This window comes from Cavia porcellus, unplaced genomic scaffold (genome assembly GCF_034190915.1).
Source record: "Cavia porcellus strain 051 isolate PalLab524CR breed Dunkin Hartley unplaced genomic scaffold, mCavPor4.1 scaffold_36, whole genome shotgun sequence".
NCBI lineage: Eukaryota > Metazoa > Chordata > Mammalia > Rodentia > Caviidae > Cavia > Cavia porcellus.
In genome coordinates, this window is record NW_026947519.1 from 10,592,583 (window position 1) to 10,610,713 (window position 18,131).

Below are 18,131 nucleotides of genomic sequence, written 5' to 3' on the forward strand. Positions count from 1 at the left end.
CCAATTTACAACCTCAAACCTCCAGCCCATCTCAGAAAACCGTAGGAGGAATGTATTTAGAAGAAAATATATCCCATCCTCCTCATATATCAGACACAATAGCTACTGAAGTTGACAAGCAACTCCAGGAAGCTTTAAAGAAATTCAAACTCGAAATAATATCCCAGATAAAAGAAATGAAAGAGATTCTAAATATATCTAAAGAAAACACAGATAAAAAATTGGAGGAACTAAAAAAAAAGATAGAATCCCTAGATGAGCAATATAAGAAACAAACAGAATACATAAGGCAGATGCACAGAGATATACACGAAATAAAAAACTCCACTGAAAGTTGTAAAAACCGCCTTAATGAAAGTGAAGATAGAATTTCAGACCTTGAAGACAGGATTGCAGCTAGTGAACAGGAAAGGAAAGATCTTTAAAAATAACAAGGAATCAGGAAACAACAATTCAACAACTGCAAGATGATGCAAAGAAGAATAACATAAGACTGATAGGGATTAATGAAAAAGAAGGAGACAACATAAAGGATATCAAGAGGATATTTAGAGAAGCAATAGTTGAAAACTTCCCAAGCATGAGATCAGAAACTGACATCAGGATCAGTGAAGCATATAGAACTCCAAATAGTCATAACCAAAATAAAACTACACCCAGACATATAATAATCACCATCCCAGAAATCCAACACAAGAATAGATTATTAAAAGCTGTCAGAGAGAAAAGACAGATCACTTATAAAGGAAATCCTATCAGAATCACAGCAGACTTCTCATCAAAAACAATAAAGTCAAGAAGAGCATGGAGTGAAGTATTCCAGATCCTAAAGCAAAATGATTTCCAACCTAGACTGATATATCCTGCAAAACTATCATTTAAAATAGATGGTGAAATATGATACTTCCATGACAAAGAACAGCTGAAGAACTTCATGAATACCAAACCAACCCTGCAAAAAATATTGAAAGACAGTTTAGATACACAAAGGAAAAAACCACTAAGCAAAGCAAATAATTAAACAGAACAGAAAGATAAAGATGCAACAACAGAGAGATAAGATTCCTACAATTAACCAACATTTAACAGTAGTAACCATTAAGGTAAATGGTCTCAATGCACCAATCAAAAGAAACAGACTAGCAGAATGGATCAAGAAACAAAATCCAACCATATGCTGTTTACAGGAAACCCATCTAACCCAGAAGGATACTCACAGACTGAAAGTCAAAGGATGGAAAACAATTCTTCATGCAGCAGGAATCCAAAAAAAGGCAGGAGTAGCCATTCTGTTTGCAGACAACGTGAACTTTAAACCAACAATGACCATAAAGATAAAGAAGGTCACTACATACTCGTAAGGGGAAAACTCCAAGAGGAAGAGATAACTATCTTAAATATATACGCACCAAACTCCAGAGCACCCAGTTATATAAAATAATTATTAACAGAAATGAAAACTCAAATTATCAGTAACACAATTGTAACAGGAGACCTTAATACGCCATTGACACCAAGGGACAGATCGACCAGACAGAAAATGAGTAAAGAAATATCAGAACTGAATCATACCTGTGAACAAATGGGTTTGATAGACATATACAGAATGTTCCACCCAACAACATCAGAATACACATTCTTCTCAGCAGTACATGGATCATTTTCGAAAATAGACCATATATTAGCTCATAGAACATATTTTAAAAAGTGCAAAAGAGCTGAAATCGTCCCTTGCATGTTATCGGATCACAGCGCTCTGAAATTAGAAATTAACGATAAAAGATACTGCAAAAATCCCACAAACACATGGAAACTGAATAACACACTCTTGAGTAATCAGTGGGTCACAGAAGAAATTAAAGAAGAAATCAAACAATACCTAAAAGAAAATGAAAATGCAGATACAACTTACCGGAATCTATGGGATGCAATGAAAGCCGTTCTGAGAGGAAAATTTATTGCACTGAGTTCCCACATCAGGAAAACAGAACGAATACAAATAAATAACTTGATGCTACACCTCAAACAGCTAGAAAAAGAAGAGCAAGTCAAGCCCAAAGCCAAAAGAAGAGAGGAAATTATAAAAATCAGAGCAGAAATCAATGCAATAGAGACTAAGAAAACAATCCAAAGGATCAACAAATCAAAGAGTTGGTTCTTTGAAAGAATAAATAAAATCGATAAGCCCCTAGCCAACCTTATTTTAAAAAGGGAAGAAAAAGCTCAAATTCATGCAATAAGAAATGAAAAAGGAGAAGTCACTACAGACCCAATAGAAATACAAAAGATCATCAACACCTATTTCGAAAACCTCTACTCTCAAAAGTTTGATAACACAGAAGAAATAGACAGATTCTTAGAAGCATATGAAGTGCCAAAGCTAGATCAAGAGTATGTAAAATTGTTGAATAACCCAATCTCGGTTACTGAAATTGAAAATGTAATTAAGTCCTTACCCACCAAGAAGTGCCCAGGCCCAGATGGATTCACTGCAGAATTCTACAAGAAATACAAAGAAGACCTAATGCCGACACTCCTCAAACTATTCAATGAAATTGAAAGGGAAGCAATCCTTCCTAAGTCATTCCTGGAAGCAAATATCACTCTAGTACAAAAACCCGAGAAAGACCCAACTAAATAAGAGAACTATAGACCGATCTCCCTAAAGAACACAGATGCAAAAATCCTCAATAAAATATTGGCAAATAGGATCCAGCAAATCATCAAGAAGATTATACGCCATGACCAAGTGGGATTCATCCCAGGAATGCAAGGATGGTTCAACATACGCAAATCAATAAATTTAATCCACCATATCAATAAAGCCAAAAAAAAAGAATCACATGATCATTTCTATAGATGCAGAAAAAGCCTTCGATAAGGTCCAACATTTATTCATGATAAAAACTCTACAGAAAATTGGAATAGATGGTCTTTACCTCAATATAATAAAGGCCATTTATGACAAACCAACAGCCAGCATCATACTAAATGGCCAAAAATTGAAAGCCTTTACTTTAAAATCAGGCCCAAGACAAGGATGTCCTTTACCACCACTCCTATTTAATATAGTACTGGAAGTACTAGCCAGAGCAATTAGGCAAGAAAGAGAAATAAAAGGGGTAAAGATAGGAAAAGAAGAAGTTAAGTTGTCATTGTTTGCAGATGACATGATACTCTACATAGAAGACCCACTAAGCTCCATTGAAAGACTCTTAGATACAATAAATAAATTCAGTAATGTGGCCGGATACAAAATCAATACTCAGAAATCAATAGCATTCCTATACACAAACAACAAAACCACAGAGAGGGAAATAAGGGAAACTGGACTATTCACATTAGCAAGCAAAAAAATGAAATATTTAGGAATTACTCTTATGAAAGAAGTGAAAGACTTATACAGTGAAAACTATAATACACTGAAAAAGGAAATTGAAGATGATCTCAGAAAATGGAAAGGCATCCCTTGCTCATGGATAGGAAGAACAAACATTGTGAAGATGGCCATTCTCCCAAAACTCTTATACAGATTCAATGCAATCCCAATAGAAATACCATCAACATACCTTATAGATCTAGAGAAATCACTCCTAAATTTCATCTGGAACCTGAAGAGACCTAGAATCGCAAAAGCAATTCTAATCAGCAAAGACAAAGCAGGAGGCATCACAATCCCTGACTTGAAATTATACTACAAAGCAACAGTAGTAAAATCAACATGGTATTGGAATCAAAAAGAGCTGAAGATCAATGGAATAGATTAGAAGATACAACCACAACTACAAACACACTCTACCACCTTATCTTTGATAAAGGTGCTAAGCAGGTTCACTGGAAGAATGACAGTCTCTTTAATAAATGGTGCTGGAAAAACTGGCTCTCCATTTGCCGAAAACTAAAGCTAGACCCATGCCTATCACCATGTACTAAATTAAAATCTAAATGGGTCAAAGATCTGAATATTAAAACAGAAACACTAAATCTATTGGAAGACAAAATAGGTAGAAACCTTGGAGACATAGGAGTAGGTAGAGAATTCATGAATAGGACTCAAACTGCACGGGAAATACTTCCCAGAATCAATAACTGGGACCACTTCTTATTAAAAAGTTTTTGCATGTCAAAAGAAATCTCGAGCATAGTGAAAAGAAAACCCACAAACTGGGAAAAGATTTTAGTGAACTCTCTCTCAGACAAGGGACTCTTGTCTAAAACATATAAAGAATTAAAAAAACTCAGACCTCCAAAATTCAAAGATCCAATCCAAAAATGGGCATGTGAGATGAATACGCAATTCTCAGATGAAGAAATGCAAATGGCAAATAAATACATGAAAAAATGCTCATCATCATTGCTCATTAGAGAAATGCAAATTAAAACCACACTGAGATACCATCTCACTCCTGAAAGAATGGCCAGGATCAAGAAAACCAACAACAACAAATGCTGGAGAGGCTGTGGGAAAAAAGGAACTCTCCTGCACTGCTGGTGGGAGTGTAGACTGGTACAGCCTTTGTGGAGATCTGTCTGGAGATTTCTCAAAATGTTGGGACTGGAAATCCCATTTATTCCAGCTATTCCACATCTAGGCATATTCCCAGAAGAACTGAAAGCATCATACCACAGGGATATATGTGCACCTATGTTTATAGCAGCACAATTTGTAATCGCCAGATCTTGGAAACAACCCAAGTGTCCATCAAATGAGGAATGGATAAAAAAGTTGTGGTATTTCTATACAATGGAGTATTATTCAGCTATAAAGAAGGATTGCATTGAGATATTTATCAATAAATGGGCGCAGCTTGAGACCATACTCATAAGTGAAATAAATCAATCTCGCATGTATGAATACCGAATAGTTTCCCTAATGTAAGTAATGATTCAAATATATAAAAATATGTGATAATCATGATTCCCCATTATGTGGCCTTGAAGCCTTATAAAATTTTCACTTATTAATTAGAAAGGCTTTATTCTGGGCTTTTTGATATGGAAATATTTGAAGCTATAGTATATGAAGTTTTATCCAAATATTTTAAGGAAAAAGACAGACACTATGGTAACTACTATTCTTTAAAAAAATTATTTAGCTATTTCTTATGTTTATTTTAATTAAGGGAAAAATTTAAAAAAATAGGATATATAATAGTAACTCTTTTCTATCTCCTATTAACTTGTTTTGAAGTCCTGTAATACTCCCAAGATCTTGTTTTGACTGATTAGACTCTGTTCCATTCTGTGCAATAGTAGCTAGTCTGAGGGTATAGGCAACTAATTTGAAGGCAATAAGATTCACAAAGATGCCCATTCTGGTTTGACTATTGTCTCCTTTGGAAGTCCTGTAACGTTCACAATGCCTAAGTTTTATTGGTCTTGTTCTCCACTGTTTTGTCCAACTTTACAATATCTAATGAGATAGACAATTCCTTTTAAGGAAACAAGAGACAATGTTGATAACCATTGTTAATAACCTTGTACTCTGTTCTACATCATGTGCTATGTCTATCCTTGGTTTTGACTTACAGTTTTGTTTTGCCATATTTGACTTTATTCACTCCCCCCCAAAAAAGTAATAAGAACAAAGGAGTAATAAAATCCAAAATGTGTAAATTTTGTTGTAAAAAAGAGAGAGAGGAAAAAAAAAGAGTTCTAACGGATATAACAGCAAGTGTGTTTAGGGGTGTTAAATAGCTGACTATATTAATGCTTTTGGATCATTGAGCACAGCTGTTTGCAGTCTCTCTGTTTGAATGTCTACTTTGTATTCTTTGATACTGTGATTTGAGCAACTATTTCCAAGATGATAATATGTAATCTATTAACAGGTGATTTCTTACTGTTATGTTTTTTTTGTAGTTCTGTATTATGTGTAACCGTACACTGCTTTGTTTTGTTTTGTGTTTTCTCTTTTTCCTGATAAATAAAAAAAAAGTAAAGAAAGTACATCCATGTATAGATTGGCAAGCATTTCCATCCACAAATTCTGAGCTGTGAAGCCTTCAGAGAGAATATTGTGGCATACCAGCCCAAGAATATTCATCCTATTTAAATCTTGCCCTACAAGGTCCTCTGTGCCACTGAGGTCTCCATGGCAACGCCCAGCATTGTGACTCAGGTCTCCTACTGCACACTTGTATCCTAGAGCCTAAAGTCCAGCTCACAATGGTGCTCAGCCAATCACAGACCAGTGTGGTTGGCTGGCAACCACAAGCTTGTGGATTTCTGTGAACTGTTTCAGCCCAACTCTGCAGCTTTCCACCTCATACAACCACAGCCATTCCAATCATGCAGTATTTGATTAGCCTCTCTATGTTGCCTCAGAATTTTTTTTACAGTTGTAGTGATCAAGAAAATTTGACATATTTGGAAAAGTGGAGGGAAGTAATTGGAAAACATTTTTGGTATGTCTGAGGTCTATGGGTTCCAAACTTGACTACACCAGTCTTTTAAATTTTAAAACCTAGAGCCTAAAATCCACCTCACAGTGATGTCAGCTAATCTCAGCCCAGTGTGGTTGCCTGGCAACCACAAGCCTGTGGATTTCTGTGAACAGTTTCAGCCCAACTCTGCAGCTCTCCACCTCATACAACCACAGCCATTCCAATCATGCAGTATTTGATTCACCTCTGTAATTTGGCTCCGAATTTTCTTGGAAGTTGTGGTGATCAAGCAAATTTGACATATTTTGACAAGTGGAGGGAAGTAATTGGCTCTGTCTTTAGCTGTGTTTGTGGTATATGGGGTCCAAACTTGACCACCCCAGTCTATTCAATTTTCAAACTTAGAAAGCCAAATGTTTCCGGGGAGGAAAGAAAATGCCACAATGATTTGGGTTCTGCCGAGTTTCTGGTGGCTTGGGAAGCAAACCTGCAAACCATACATGCAATCTCTGCTGGATTAGTGCCACCATGGTAGTATTAGTTAGCACGAAAAACCAACAACCAGAAGATGAGTCCCAAAATGAAAGTGAATCCTTGCAGTGCATGAATATTTGGAGTGCCTGCTTCAACTACCCAGCTTCCTCGGTGTTCACATGTCTGCAACCACTATTTCAAGGAGGTCTTCAGCCATTCCAGCATAATCCTGAACACTAAACATGACGTACTAGCTCAATACCTAAACCAACATAATGCTAGATAGCTTATCACCAGCAGGTTTTCCCAGAATTCAAATGTAATATGATGAAGGGAAACCCTTAGAAACGGGATGCAAATGCCCCATTCCCTAAAAATCCCAGGTATTTTCTCATGGCATGGAATATTTAGACTCCACAACTCATGTAGGGAACCCAGGGAACTGGACCAAGATGTCTAGGATTCTGTTGTCCTCTTTTTGAAACAGCATCTTATGGAGTTGTTGAAAGAGGCCTTGAGATAAATTCGTAGCCCAAGATGGACTGGAACTCCCAAGGATCCATCCACCTCAGCCCCCAGATTCCTGGGATTACAGGCATGAGTGAACGGCCAAGCATGTGCACAGAGATTCTTACATAATTTGTGAAATCCCACTACTGGTCTATAGGAAGCTTGTGTGCTTCAGGCTTTAGGAATATGCCTCTGTTTTGGCTCCCCTTCTTCAGGTGTCCATTTCTATTGTGATAAGCTCCAAGGCCCCAGGCAAGGGGGTGGCTGCCCTTCCTCTGGTGTGTCCTTGGATGATTACTGCCCAGGTGAACAAGGTTCAAATATATTGGATCCTGTGCATTTGAAAAGGATATGAGTAAAGATTCATGAGTTAATATGGACATGCCAGGGAATTGAGGGACCATGATAGAGACAAAACTTCAGACCATGGGCTGAAGGCTAAGGCTTCTGACCTCTAGCTTCTTGAATAGTGTTTACATGGGCCTGCTGAGTAATTGTGTGCTCTCAGAGGTTATTTAATGGGTTTTGTTTTAATTTATTTTGTTTTTTCCTTTGGTTTTTTACATGGAAGGAACAGTACCATGGTTTGAAGAAGCTGGAGGGTCTTACCTAAGAGAAATTTGAAAAAAGTGACAATTCAGCTGCAAAGAATTTCTAAAATGCCCTTGGCGTTTTAAAAAAAGTGACATAAAGTTAAGCATGTCATGTCCATATCTATTTACAAAAGATTTAACCTCCTATTCCATAGGAATTACTGTTTCTTTGAAAGGTCAACCTGCACTGAAATAAAGATAATCCCTCCTTTCCTCATTCTGCTTGAAACCACATCCTTTTTTATTTATATTTTCTTACACAGAAACACTTGGAGATGACTACAGCAAGAGTTTGCCATTGGTGGAATTTCCACGGAGACACATGAAGTAATACTGCACAACTTCAAGTGAAGTGCACTGTCCCTTGACATTGGCAAGTCTGGGCAAACCTCTAGTAACTGAAAATCTTAGAAAGTCTGAAAGTGAGTGAATGAAAATGGGCCTCTCCACATTTGGACAGGGCCTCTCCTGAAGCACACATTTGTGGAAAAAGTAATTATGAGAGACGAATGAACTCCCAAAACGCAATGGAAATTTTCTTGTTTAGGCCTGGAACGCTAGGGCCTGGAGCCATGTGGTTCTAACTGGATGAGCAAAGTGTGAGCAGAGATCAAAATAAAACACACATCATTTAGGGAACTCGATATTTAACCAGGTGTCCAGAGTAGTGGAAAACTGTACAGGTGTCAATTTGCTCAAATCCTGTCTTCACAAGAAAGTAAATTCCAGCACGACCAGTGACTAGATGAGGACACCTTTCAAAGGACTTGTAAAAAGTCCAACACTGAATTTAGCCCAACACTGAATTTAGATAAAAAGTAGCAGATTCTGTTAGTCTTTCAAGTTTTAATAGGAGAAACTTATAACATGTAATAGCTGTTACATGAATAACTTCAGAGGTTTTGGAGAGGTCTCAATCACTATGAGTGAGGGCTTCCCTGACTCACAAAGTTAAAAATAGTAAAACAAACAATTTGAAAAACCAATCAACCAATAAAATACAAACACTAAGTCCAACGGGTTTCACTGGTTTTAAAATCACTTATGGAATGCACAACTATTGAAGAGGCTTACTCTGCATTTTGCTTTACTCAGGCCTGTTATATGAGCAACTGTGAAAGCAATATTCAAAATGTTATGTGAACTGACCATTTCATTGGTGAAACCATGACCCAATAGACATTTTCTCTTTTGAAACTTCGTACATTATCCATATATGTTCTCAAAGGGAAGGAATACACAGGATTTAGGCTGATTGTTTTTAGTATTTTGTGTTCCACCAGATTTATTTGAATATCCCCTGTCCTGCATCCACTGCCCAATGCAGAAGGCCACACATATGACAACCAACATGAGAACTTCACTTCTACATCCTGATTAAATCATCATGAGAATATAATTTTCCTTTCATCATCAAAGATTTTTACATCAGATTAACGAGCTCTCTTGGTCCCCATGTTTTTCCCTGGTTTTTGTACCTTGAAATGGGTGTGCACTCTTCTCAGTCTTGATCTCCATCTTCCCCCATATTTCCAAACATATTCATCTGGGAAACATGTAAAGATCTTATTCACGGCTTGTTTCATTGTTTTCAAATATCTGCCCTTGAAACTCATCTTCCACCTCTGTCTCTCATATCCAAAGTTATATGCTTGCAGAGGATTTCTGCTGAGAAATTACACACAAAGCTCTTATACTGCAGGTGAATGATGCCAGCTAGTCTTGACTGAATAGCTTAGGGAACAGGACTGAGCCAAATGACTGACATGACAAGGGAAAACCGTATGCTCAAGAATAGGACATGGCAGAGATCATCTGCCAGGCCCGGGCCTATTTCATATCCCATTGAAAGTACATCCATGTGTAGATTGGCAAGCATTTCCATCCACAAATTCTGAGCAGTGAAGCCTTCAGAGAGAATATTGTGGCATACCAGCCCAAGAATATTCATCCTATTTAAATCTTGCCCTACAAGGTCCTCTGTGCCACTGAGGTCTCCATGGCAACGCCCAGCATTGTGACTGAGGTCGCCTACTGCACACTTGTATCCTAGAGCCTGAAGTCCAGCTCACAATGGTGCTCAGCCAATCACAGCCCAGGGTGGTTGCCTGGCAACCACAAACTTGTGGATTTCTGTGAACTGTTTCAGCCCAACTCTGCAGCTTTCCACCTCATACAACCACAGCCTTTACAATCATGCAGTATTTGATTAGCCCCTCTATGTTGCCTCAGAATTTTTTTTTACAGATGTAGTGATCAAGAAAATTTGACATATTTTCAGAATTGGAGGTAAGTAATTGGAAAAAATTTTTGTTATGTCTGAGGTCTATGGGTTCCAAACTTGACTACACCAGTATTTTAAATTTTGAAACCTCGAGCCTAAAATCCACCTCACAGTGATGTTCAGCCAATGTCAGCCCAGTGTGGTTGCCTGGCAACCACAAGCCTGTGGATTTCTGTTAACAGTTTCAGCCCAACTCTGCAGCTCTCCACCTCATACAACCACAGCCATTCCAATCATGCAGTACTTGATTCACCTCTCTAATTTGGCTCCGAATTTTCTTGAAAGTTGTGGTAATCAAGCAAATTTGACATATTTTGACAAGTGGAGGATAGTAATTGGCTCTGTTTTTAGCTGTGTTTGTGGTATATGGGGTGCAAACTTGACTACCCTAGTCTATTCAATTTTCAAACTTAGCCAAATGTTTCGGGGGAGGAAAGAAAATGTCACAATGATTTGGGTTCTGCCGAGTTTCTGGTTGTTTGGGAAGCAAACCTGCAAACCATATATGCAATCTCTGCTGGATTACTGCCACCATGGTAGTATTAGTTAGCACGAAAAGCCCCAAACCAGAAGATGAGTTCCAAAATGAAAGTGAATCCTTGCAGTGCATGAATATTTTGAGTGCCTGCTTCAAGTATCCAGCTTCTTCAGGGTTCACATGTCTGCAATCGCTATTTCAAGGAGGTCTGCAGCCATTCCAGCATAACCCTGAACACTAAACATGAGGTACTAGCTCAATACCTAAACCAACATAATGCTAGATAGCTTATCACCAGCAGGTTTTCCCAGAATTCAAATGTAACATGGTGAAAGGGAAACCCTTAGAAACGGGATGAAATGCCCCTTTCCCTAAAAATCCCAGGTAGTTTCTCATGGCATGGAATATTTAGACTCCACAACTCATGTAGGGAACCCAGGGACCAGGACCAAGTGTGTCTAGTTTACTGTTGTCCTCTTTTTGGAAACAGCATCTTATGTAGTTGTTGAAAGAGGCCTTGAGATAAATTCGTAGCCCAAGATGGATTGGAAATCCCAAGGATCCATTCACCTCAGCCCCCAGATTGCTGGGATTATAGGCATGAGAGACCATGCCAAGCATGTGCACAGAGATTCTTACATAATTTGTGAAATCCCACTACTGGTCTATAGGTAGTTTGTGTGCTTCAGGCTTTAGGAATATTCCTCTCTTTGTTTTGGCTCCTCTTGTTTAGGTGTCCATTTCTATTGTGATAAGCTCCAAGGCCCCAGGCAAGGGGGTGTCTGCACTTCCTCTGGTGTGTCCTTGGATGATTACTGCCCACTTGAAAAGGGTTCTGATATATGGGATCCTGTGCATTTGAAAAGGAAATGAGTAAAGATTCATGAGTTAATGTGGACATGCCAGGGATTTGAGGGCCATGATAGAGACAAAACTTCAGACAATGGGCTGAAGGCTGAGGCTTCTGTACCTCTAGCTTCATGAATAGTGTGTACATGAGCCTGCTGAGCAATTGTGTGCTCTCAAATGTTATTTCATGGGTTTTGTTTTAATTTATTTTGTTTTTTCTTTTGTTTTTTTACATGGAAGGAACAGTACCATGGTTTGAAGAAGCTGGAGTGTCTTACCTAAGAGAAATTTGAAATAAGGTAAAATTCAGCAGCCAAGAATTTCTCAAATGCCCTTGGCGTTTTAAAAAATGTGACATAAAGTTGAGCGTCTCATGTCCATGTCTCTTTACAAAAGATTTAACCTCCTATTCCATAGGAATTACTGTTTCTTTGAAAGGTCAACCTGCACTGAAATAAAGATAATCCCTCCTTTCCTCATTCTGGTTGAAATCACATCCTTTGTTAGTTATATTTTCTTATGCAGAAACACTTGGAGATGACTACAGCAAGAGTTTGCAATTGGTGGAATTTCCACGGAGACACATGAAGTAATACTGCACAACTTCAAGTGAAGTGCACTGTCCCTTGACAATGGCAAGTCTGGGCAAACCTCTAGTAACTGAAAATCTTAGAAAGTTTGAAATTGAGTGAATGAAAATGGGCCTCTCCACATTTGGACAGGGCCTCTCCTGAAGCACACATTTGTGGAAAAAGTAATTATGAGAGATGAATGAACTCACAAAACGGTTTGGAAATTTTCATATTTAGGCCTGGAACGCTATGGCCTGGAGCCCTGTGGTTCTAACTGGATGAGCAAAGTGTGAGCAGAGATCAAAATAAAACACACACCATTTAGGGAACTCGATAATTAACAAGGTGTCCAGAGTAGTGGCAAACTGTACATGTGTCAATTTGCTCAAATCCGGTCTTCACAAGAAAGTAAATTCCAGCACGACCAGTGACTAGAGGAGGACACATTTCAAAGGGCTTGTAAAAATTCCAACACTGTATTTAGCCCTACACTGAATTTAGATGAAAAGTAGCAGAGTCGGTTAGTCTTTCAAGTTTTAATAGGAGAAACTTATAACATGTAATAGCTGTTACATGAATACCTTCAGAGCTTTTGGAGAGGTCTAAATCACTATGAGTGAGGGCTTCAATGACTCACAAAGTTAAAAATTTTAAAACAAACAATTTGAAAAACCAATCAAACAATAAAATACAAACACTAAGTCCAAAGGGTTTCACTGGATTTAAAACCACTTATGGAATGCACAACTATTGAAGAGGCTTACTCTGCATTCTTCTTTACTCAGGCCTGGTACATGAGCAACTGTGAAAGCAAAATTCAAAATGTTATGTGAACTGACCATTTCATTGGTGAAACTATAACCCAATAGACATTTTCTCTTTTGAAACTTCATACATTATCCATATATGTTCTCAAAGGGAACGAATACACAGGATTTAGGCTGATTTTTTTTTTAGTATTTTGTGTTCCACCAGATTTAGTTGAAGATCTCCTGTCCTGCATCCACTGCCCAATGCAGAAGGCCACACATATGACAACCAACATGAAAACTTCACTTCTACAGCCTGATTACATCATCATGAGAATATAATTTTCCTTTCGTCATCAAAGATTTTTACATCAGATGAACCAGCTCTCTTGGTTTCCCATGTTTTTCACTGGTTTTCGTACCTTGATATGTGTGTGCACTCTTCTCAGTCTTCAACTCCATCTTCCCCCATATTTCCAAACATATTCTTTTGGGAAACATGTAAAGATCTTATTCAGGGCTTGTTTCATTGTTTTCAAATATCTGTCCTTGAAATTCATCTTCCACCTCTGTCACTCATATCCAACGCTATATGCTTGCAGAGGATTTCTGCTGAGAAATTTCACAGAAAGCTCTTATACTGCAGGTGAATGATGCCAGCAAGTCTTGACTGAATAGCTTAGGGAACAGCACTCAGCCAAATGACTGACATGACAAGGGAAAACCGTATGCTCAAGGATAGGACATGGCAGAGATCATCTGCCAGGCCCAGGAATATTTCATATCCCATTGAAAGTACATCCATGTGTAGATTAGGAAGCATTTCCATCCACAATTTCTGAGCAGTGAAGCCTTCAGAGAGAATATTGTGGCATACCAGCCCAAGAATATTCATCCTATTTAAATCTTGCCCTACAAGGTCCTCTGTGCCACTGAGGTCTCCATGGCAACGCCCAGCATTGTGACTCAGGTCTCCTACTGCACACTTGTATCCTAGAGCCTAAAGTCCAGCTCACAATGGTGCTCAGCCAATCACAGCCCAGTGTGGTTGCCTGGCAACCACAAGCTTGTGGATTTCTGTGAACTGTTTCAGCCCAACTTTGCAGCTTTCCACCTCATACAACCACAGCCATTCCAATCACGCAGTATTTGATTACCCTCTCTATGTTGCCTTAGAATGTTTTTTTACAGTTGTAGAGATCAAGAAAATTTGACATATTTTGAGAAGTGGAGGGAAGTAATTGGAAAATATTTTTGGTTTGTCTGAGGTCTATGGGTTCCAAACTTGACTACACCAGTCTTTTAAATTTTCAAACCTAGAGCCTAATATCCACCTCACAGTGATGTTCAGCCAATGTCAGCCCAGTGTGGTTGCCTGGCAACCACAAGCCTGTGGATTTCTGTGAACAGTTTCAGCCCAACTCTGCAGCTCTCCACCTCATACAATCACAGCCATTCCAATCATGCAGTATTTGATTCACCTCTGTAATTTGGCTCCTAATTTTCTTGGAAGTTGTGGTGATCAAGCAAATTTGACATATTTTGACAAGTGCAGGGAAGTAATTGGCTCTGTCTTTCGCTCTGTTTGTGGTATATGGGGTCCAAACTTGACCACCCCAGTCTATTCAATTTTCAAACTTAGAAAGCCAAATGTTTCGGGGGAGGAAAGAAAATGCCACAATGATTTGGGTTCTGCCGAGTTTCTGGTGGCTTGGGAAGCAAACCTGCAAACCATACATGCAATCTCTGCTGGATTACTGCCACCATGATAGTATTAGTTAGCACGAAAAACCAGCAACCAGAAGATGAGTCCCAAAATGAAAGTGAATCCTTGCAGTGCATGAATATTTGAAGTGACTGCTTCAACTATCCAGCTTCCTTGGGGTTCACTTGTCTGCAATCGCTATTTCAAGGAGGTCTGCAGCCATTCCAACATAACCCTGAACACTAAACATGAGGTACTAGCTCAATACCTAAACCAACATAATGCTAGAGAGCTTATGACCATCAGGTTTTCCCAGAATTCAATTTAACATGGTGAAAAGTTAACCCTTAGAAACGGGATGCAAATGCCGCTTTCCCTAAAAATCCCAGGTATTTTCTCATGGCATGGAATATTTAGACTCCACAACTCATGTAGGGAACCCAGGGACCTGGACCAAGTGTGTCTATTTTTCTGTTGTCCTCTTTTTGGAAACAGCATCTTATGCAGTTGTTGAAAGTGACATTGAGATAATTTCATAGCCCAAGATGGACTGGAACTCCCAAGGATCCATCCACCTCAACCCCCAGATTGCAGGGATTATAGGCATGAGCGACCATGCCAATTATGTGCACAGAGATTCTTACATAATTTGTGAAATCCCACTACTGGTCTATAGGTAGCTTGTGTGCTTCAGGCTTTAGGAATATGTTTATCTTTGTTTTGGCTCCCCTTGTTCAGGTGTCCATTTCTATTGTGATAAGCTCCAAGGCCCCAGGCAAGGGGGTGGCTGCGCTTCCTCTGGTGTGTCCTTGGATGATTACTGCCCAGGTGAACAGGGTTCAAATATATTGGATCCTGTGCATTTGAAAAGGTAATGAGTAAAGATTCATGAGTTAATGTGGACATGCCAGGGAATTGAGGGGCCATGATAGAGACAAAACTTCAGGCCATGGGCTGAAGGCTGAGGCTTCTGTACCTCTAGCTTCTTGAATAGTGTTTACATGAGCCTGCTGAGCAATTGTGCGCTCTCAAATGTTATTTAATGGGTTTTGTTTTAATTTATTTTGTCTTTTCCTTTGGTTTTTTACATGGAAGGAACAGTACCATGGTTTGAAGAAGCTATAGTGTCTTACCTAAGAAAAATTTGAAAAAAGGGACAATTCAGCAGCCAATAATTTCTCAAATGCCCTTGGCGTTTTAAAAAAAGTGACATAAAGTTGAGCGTCTCATGTCCATGTCTCTTTACAAAAGATTTTACCTCCTATTCCATAGGAATTACTGTTTCTTTGAAAGGTCAACCTGCACTGAAATAAAGATAATCCCTCCTTTCCACATTCTGCTTGAAACCACATCCTTTGTTAGTTATACTTTCTTATGCAGAAACACTTGGAGATGACTACAGCAAGAGTTTGCCATTGGTGAAATTTCCACGGAGACACATGAAGTAATACTGCACAACTTCAAGTGAACTGCACTGTCCCTTGACAATGGCAAGTCTGGGCAAACCTCTAGTAACTGAAAATCTTAGAAAGTCTGAAAGTGAGTGAATGAAAATGGGCCTCTCCACATTTGGACAGGGCCTCTCCTGAAGCACACATTAGTGGAAAAAGTAATTATGAGGGACGAATGAACTCCCAAAACGGAATGGAAATTTTCTTGTTTAGGCCAGGAACGCTATGGCATGTAGCCCTGTGGTTCTAAGTGGATGAGCAAAGTGTGAGCAGAGATCAAAATAATACACACACCATTTAGGGAACTCGATATTTAACCAGGTGTCCAGAGTAGTGGCAAACTGTACTTGTGTCAATTTGCTCAAATCCTGTCTTCACAAGAACGTAAATTCCAGCATGACCAGTGACTAGAAGAGCACACATTTCAAAGGGCTTGTAAGAATTCCAACACTGAATATAGCCCAACACTGCATTTAGATAAAAAGTGGCAGAGTCTGTTAGTCTTTCAAGTATTAATAGGAGAAACTTATAACATATAATAGCTGTTATATGAATACCTTCAGAGTTTTGGAGAGGTCTAAATCACTATGAGTGAGGGCTTCCCTGACTCACAAAGTTAAAAATAGTAAAACAAACAATTTGAAAAACCAATCAACCAATAAAATACAAACACTAAGTCCAAAGGGTTTTGCTGGTTTTAAAACCACTTATGGAATGCACAATTATTGAAGAGGCTTACTTTGCATTCTGCTTTATTCAAGCCTGGTACATGAGCAACTGTGAAAGCAAAATTCAAAATGTTATGTGAACTGACCTTTTCATTGTTGAAACCATGACCCAATAGACATTTTCTCTTTTGAAACTTCGTACATTATCCATATATGTTCTCAAAGGGAAGGAATACAAAGCATTAAGGCTGATTTTTTTTAGTATTTTGTGTTCCACCAGATTTATTTGAAGATCTCCGGTCCTGCATCCACTGCCAAATGCATAAGGCCACACATATGACAACCAACATGAGAACTTCACTTCTACAGCCTGATTAAATCATCATGATTATATAAATTTCCTTTCATCATCAAAGATTTTTGCATCAGATTAACCAGCTCTCTTGACTTCCCATATTTTTCCAGGTTTCTGTACCTTGAAATTTGTGTGCACTCTTCTCAGTCTTGATCTCCATCGTCCCCCATATTTCCAAACATATTCATCTGGGAAACATGTAAAGATCTTATTCACGGCTTGTTTCATTGTTTTCAAATATCTGCCCTTGAAATTCCTCTTCCACCTCTGTCTCTCATATTCAAAGCTGTATGCTTGCAGAGGATTTCTGCTGAGAAATTTCACAGAAAGCTCTTATACTGCAGATGAATAATGCCAGCAATTCTTGACTGAATAGCTTAGGGAACAGGACTCAGCCAAATGACTGACATGACAAGGGAAAACCGTATGCTCAAGGATAGGACATGGCAGAGATAATCTGCCAGGACCTGGCATATTTCATATCCCATTGAAAGTACATCCATGTGTAGATTGGCAAGCATTTCCATCCACAAATTCTGAGCAGTGTAGCTTTCAGTGAGAATATTGTGGCATACTAGCCCAAGAATATTCATCCTATTTAAATCTTGCCCTACAAGGTCCTCTGTGCCACTGTGGTCTCCATGGCAACCCCCAGGATTGTGACTCAGGTCTCTTTCTGCACACTTGATCTTAGAGCCTAAAGTCCAGCTCACAATGTTGCTCAGCCAATCACAGCCAGTGTGCTTGCCTGGCAACCACAAGCTTGTGGATTTCTGCGAACTGTTTCAACCCAACTCTGTAGCTCTCCACCTCATACAACCACAGCCATTCCAATCATGCAGTATTAGATTCACCTCTCTAAGTTGTCTCCGAATTTTTTTTGAAGTTGTGGTGATCAAGCAAATTTGACATATTTTGACAAGTGGAGGGAAGTAATTGGCTCTGTCTTTAGCTCTGTTTGTGGTATATGTGTTCCAAACTTGACTACCCATGTCTATTCAATTTTAAAACTTAGAAAGCCAAATGATTCGGGGGAGGAAATAAAATGCCACAATGA